The sequence below is a fragment of the Fukomys damarensis genome, unplaced genomic scaffold (assembly GCF_012274545.1).
Source record: "Fukomys damarensis isolate Sample0158 unplaced genomic scaffold, DMR_v1.0_HiC HiC_scaffold_30, whole genome shotgun sequence".
In the NCBI taxonomy this organism is placed as follows: domain Eukaryota; kingdom Metazoa; phylum Chordata; class Mammalia; order Rodentia; family Bathyergidae; genus Fukomys; species Fukomys damarensis.
This window is the reverse complement of record NW_022900942.1, coordinates 57838692-57844637: the sequence shown is the minus strand read 5'-3', so window position 1 is coordinate 57844637 and position 5946 is coordinate 57838692.

The window sequence follows — 5946 nt, the reverse complement described above, 5'->3', positions numbered from 1 at the left end:
TTCCAGCTTCTGTCCTGAGTCATCTTGGATGGTTGCCTGAATTCTCTGAATGGCTTTGTCATAATTGATATTTTGATGACATGCCCAGCCTTGTTGTCATGATCCCTGGTTTGGTGCCATTTTCTCTGTTTGGTACTCAGGTACTTCCTGAAGGGGAATGATGAAATGGTTTCCTCATTTCTCATCCCAGACTTTAAACTGAATCCTCCCTCCAAGGTTTCTACCCTTTGGGGATCACAAGGGGCTCATTCCTCAGAAATTAGCTCAGTAGTTATTAAAAGCAGGGCCCGAGGCAAGCTTTAAGGTGCAAGGCCCTGACCCAGCACAGCAAGAGTCAGGGAAAAATTCAAGGCGATGCAGAATCCCTGCATATTGCTCTGCCATGCCAGATGCGCTAGGTAGGCCATGTGGAACCATGACAATGTCTGTCACAGGTGAGGAAGGGAGAGATAAGTTTATTTGTTGATTTCATCTCCTCTCACTGGCCAAAGCTGGCCCTTTGGGACTCAGCTCCTCCTCAGTTTGGGGTTGTCACCTGGCCTTCAAGCAGTGGCAGAGCAGCCACTTTCTATGCCCTCAGCAAGGGGAAGGATGGTGCCCTGAGGTGAGGCCTATGGCTTCTATGGAGTGGATACAACATCACCCCTAAGCCTAGAGTGGCTGCATCTGCAGGGGTTGGCTGAGAAGAGGTGAGGGTAGGAATCTGGGGCTCCCCGTTGGGCAAGCAGGGAGGGCCCCACCAACAGATGGAGCCAAGCAAATCTGGGAAGACACACACCCAGTACCCTTCCCGTTTGTGATGTAGTATTTGAGAATCCATCAAGGTTTTTGCTTGGGAGCCACAAGAACATACCTCACTTCCTTAACCCAGAAAGGGATTCATTTATTATACATTTAAAAGCTTTCAGAGACTGAAAAATGAGTGGGCTCATAGAACAAGCAATGAGAGGCACAGACCAGGCAGCAGAAACAAAAACCCAACCCCTGTGTCACAGTGGCAGAACCCAGAGCTCTTCCTCTGCTGTGGCCCAAGTCACTGTCTTCCCAAGAGATTGTACACACCATGGAGCATGCCTCTGAAATAGCATCAGGAGTTTGAGCTTGCTACAGGTTAAACTGTTCCTCCTTTCCCAAAACTTCATATGTTGAAGTCCTAACAACCAGTACTGCATTCAGCATGTGCCCTTATTTGAAGACAGGGTCTTCACAGAGATATTGGGGCTAAAATGAGGTCGTTAGAGGAGCTCTACCCCAATATGACTCGTGTCCTTACAGGAAGGGGAAACTTGGACAGGGACATGCACAGAGGGAACATGAGGCAAAGACAGAAAACGGGGCCACCTCCAGCCAAAGAGCAAGGCCTGAAACAGATCCTTCCCTCCCTGCTCTCAGAAGGAACTGGCCGTGCCAGCAGCTCGCTCCAGAGTTATGAAACAATAAATTTGTGCTCTTCAAGCCCCCTAGTTTGTGTTACTTTTAATGGCAGTCCTAGCAAGCTAACACAGTGCTAGAGAGCCATGGGTAGGAGGAGAAGAAACAGAATCCCCACCAGTCTGTTAAACTCTTCGCAGATTGCTAAGCATGTGGATATATTTATATCACCTCGCTGTGGAGTTACAAGATCTGGGCAGTCACCCAGTGCTCTGTTCTCAGACATACCCAGCCCTTGGTTTAATCTCTGCTGTCACCATCTTGAAATCCTTTTTCTGTGGGGGGGTATCGGGGATCGAACTTGGGACCTTGTACTTTCAAGGCAGGTAGCAGCACCACGAAGCTAAATCCCTGGACTCTCTTCATAATTTTTTTAACAAAGAGCCCTACGTTTTCATTTTACATTGAGCCCCATAAATTTATATAGCATGTCCTATCACTTGGTTATCACAGCAATTCTACGAGCTGAGATAGAGATTTTTATCATTACTTACACTTATTGATGATGAATCCAAAGCTGGGAGATATTGAGCGACTGAATCAAGGTCAGCAGAATTACCCAGAATTGGATCCAGAACTAAGATGTCAGATGTAAAACCTCTGTTTTACAGTCAGTTTTGAAATTCTGTTATTTTTAGAATTTGGACAGATTTGGAAGTAAGCCCTTTGACATAGCTGTCTTGCCCTTCCTCCAGTATCTTGACTATAATTTAATGTGTGAAAACAGGCTCAGTGTCTTCTGTGTGCCCCTTGATGTCCCTGTCGCCTAGTCAAGGGGCTCCTCTACCCGCCCAACTGTGGCATCACCTACACTGCTGGTTTTCTCTAGTCAACTTTTATGAGTGCTCCTTTTAGAGGGTTCTTGCCTGCCTGGACCCCTGGTCACCCTGACTTGGTGTGACTGTTAATCCTGATACGCCAGCTTCATCAGATTTAGAACTACCTAGTGGGTTAGTAAAGCGCACTCCTGGGAGTGTCTGGGTCGGTCACAGTGTACTAAACATGATTCCTCACTCTCAAGCCCTGTTCCCCTGTTGTTTCCCAGACACCATGAACTAAGCCGCTTTGCTCTGCTACACCCTCCCACCTTGATGTTTCTGTCTTGGAGCCAGCTGACCATGGACTGAGTCTCCTAAAACCATGAGCGAAATTAAGCGTTTCCCCCTTTAAATTGTGGGTATCAGGTATTGTGTCTCAGCAACAGGAAAGTTTAGTAATACTCTTGGGCTTAGATAGAAACTGATGACCTCATGTTACTGAATCTCTGGCACTGGCCAAGGTCCTTGCAGAAAAAACTTTAAGAACAATCAGTTGACCTCTTCCTTGGTCCTGGTCATTCAGTCTCTTGTTTCTCCTGGGATAAACCAACCTTATACACCATTATGAAGTCTTACTATCTCTCACAGTCTGTATCTTCCTTTTCTCCTCTTTCCTCTCTTTTCTGTTCTGGCTTTGATGATTGTGCTCGTTACTTTTCTCTTGTTGGTGAGACAAAACACCCGACATCCAGAGTTAAAAGGGAAGGGGTTTATTTGGCTTACAGTTCATAGAGGTTCCAGCCATAATCAGCTGGCTCCGAGAGGCTGGGGCGGCAAACAAGCATCTCAGAAGAGGAACAACATGGCGAGCAAAAGGCAGCAAAGGTAACAAGAGGAATTTAACAATGTCTCCCTGCCCCTTTTATTTTACTCAGACTACTTAGGGCAGGCAGCACCCACACCCTTAATCCTAGAGCCCTTGAGCCTAGCACTGCATCATGGATCAATTCCAGCTTCACACACTCTAGATCCAGCCTATGCCCACAGGAGGCTCTGGGGGACATCCAGACCCACACCGTAACGCTGATGCTCTTCCAGCACACAGATGTCCTTGCTCTTTGTCATGCCTTTGAATGTAGTACCTTTTCCACAGCTCCTGTTCTACCATGGTTTTCTATAGCCTCTCACTTCTTGCTAGCTCTGTCCCTAGCATCACCAACACACCTCTCACCAGCATCCTGAAGAAACATTAAACACCAGTTGTGCTTCACTTACTCTTGGGCCCCACTTGATGAGATCATTTTCCAAATGCACAAAAATGTGTAAAAGAGACAATAGGAGGTTTGGGAGTTTTAATTTTTTTCTTTACTGCAGAATGCAACCTTGTAGGGCAAGGTGCACAGTACTTATCCTTAGCTTTTATTCATTCATCCACTGAGAAGCACACAAGTTGTTGGCGCACATTCCTTTCTCCAGAAACAGCTTCTCTCCCTTTTAGTGTGGGTTTGGTGGGTCTGCTGGCCTTCTCATTGTTTCCCCCTGTGACTTAGAGTGGCCGTCAGTGATGGGAGAATAGATTCAGTATCATACATGATGATGGGCAGGTAGAAACGGGAGAGGGAAGGTGTCTCTTCCTCTAGGAAATGGGAAAAGATGGCGACCAATGCTAAGAAATAAAAAAAGGAAACCAAAAGGGATGGAGGGTTGGACCTGGATATAAAGATTACAAATTGACAAATCTCTTCTGATGATTGTACACTCACAGAGTCAATAGAGATTTAACTGTACATAACTGTTTAGAGTTTTAAGGGTTGGTGGTGGTAGAAAAAACATGTGTAGCAAAGAAGGGCCTTGAATTCTCAGGACCTTTTTTTTAGTGTATGGCAATTTCTGGGTTGTTACAATGCTGGGGGCGGGGCTGGCTTCGAGAGGCAGAAATGCTAGACACTTGCAGGGTGCAGAATGAGGGACTGATTGTCCAAGTAGTCACTCTACCACTGCAGGGGCGGGAGAAAGGCCTGCCATACATAGAGGGGAGCAGAGTCCCGGTGTCGTGGAAGGAATGTGTGTGTCTACCCTGCTGGTGCCTGAACCCCCTTCTCAGGCTGTAGGTTGCCATGTGAGCCTCTCTGAATTGGGTTCAGTCCTTTGCAGTAGAAAGGGAATGAACAGTTTCACACACACGAAGAGTGAAGGGCTCTGAGCTTCTGCAGTTCCCTCCCGTAACTCTCTCATCTTCATCACACTAAATTGGCCCTTCCTATTAAATCAGGTGTGCCGTCAATTTACCCACAAACCTGACACACCAATCCCCTGCCTCAATTTCTTCCTGGCTGTTCTTTGTCCAGAGACTTGAGAGCAAGGCACAGAAAGGCCTGGTGCTGAATCCTCAGTCTCACCTCTGGCTGCTTCACTGCAGAGAAGCTGAATCTTCTGAGGACTTCTGCCGTTCATAGTCTTGCTTATGTGAGGCTCTCTGCATGGAGCATATCTTCTACCTCTCTCTTCCAGACTTGGCTCAACCATCAAATTTCTCACATGAAGTCTTCCATAAGCCCTAGTTAGACGAGTGCCCCTCTTCTGTGCTTCCAGAGCACACAGGATAGACCCCTAGCATAGGAGCGGTTTGTGCTGTCATTTGCTGGTGTGTCTGTCTCACTAAAGACTCTCAGATCCAGGGCTTGTACCTTATTCAACGTTGTCTCCTACAGAACCTAATGTACACTGGCCAACATATAGTAGTCCTCAGAAAAGATACTGTCAAAATGGAACTGGCTCTTGTTACAGGCCAAATGATAGTCTTTCTGTTACATCAGATAGTCTTTCTGATATCATCTTGGACAACATCTGGGACTATCCGCCATTTATTTATTTATTTTTGAGATAGGGTCTCACTATGTAGTTGAGACTGACCTGGAACTCACTATGTAGTCCAACTACCTGCCTTTTATACCATGCATGGTTCTTTGAGTGACCCACTTGTGTACTTGTGACTATTTGTATGGCACTGTGTGAAAAGAGGCCTTTACACACAAGTAACTTTTTAAATCACAAGCGTTACTGAGTTGAACGAAGGAAAACAACGGAATCAGAACCATAAGCCTAGCAGTACGAAAACATTTGTTGTTTGTGCTTAGCCATTTTAGACCCTTAGCAAGTGTGGGGGTGTGGGGACAAGCAACAGCGCTCTCTAGGCCAAGGTGGGTGGCCGGTCTACCCAGGCGTTTTCTCGTTGGAATGTTATAAGCAATGAGATTATCCCTGAGCCAGCAGGCAGCTGCTGCTCTTTGGCTTGTTTGGGGGAAGAAGACACTGGGCTCTGTGGTGTCTGGAACTCCTGTTCCCTATCTGCGCACACACTGCCTTCTTCTCTCCTGACCGTCTCACAACACACTTTTGTTTCTACAGTTTGTATCTCAGAGGAGACAGCAGGGTGAAGACAGTAAGGAGAAGGGAATAAATGTGTATTTTTAGCCATGACACAGCAGAATGTTCTCAGTCGTCTTTCATGACCACATTTAAAAATAAATGTCGAGTTAGGAATTAAGTGATTTCTTAGTGTCCACATCCTCTTTTCCTCCTTAATATGGGTCTGTCTTCTGACCTGCTTACACCCATGCAGTATTCCTTTAAACACAGATGGAGAAATCACTAGTTGAAATGCATAGAAGAATTTCTCCTCCTGCTTTGTTTTTGGTGCTAGAGATCTCACCTGGTGCCTCGCCCAGGCTAAGCAAGTATTTATCTACTGAATCAC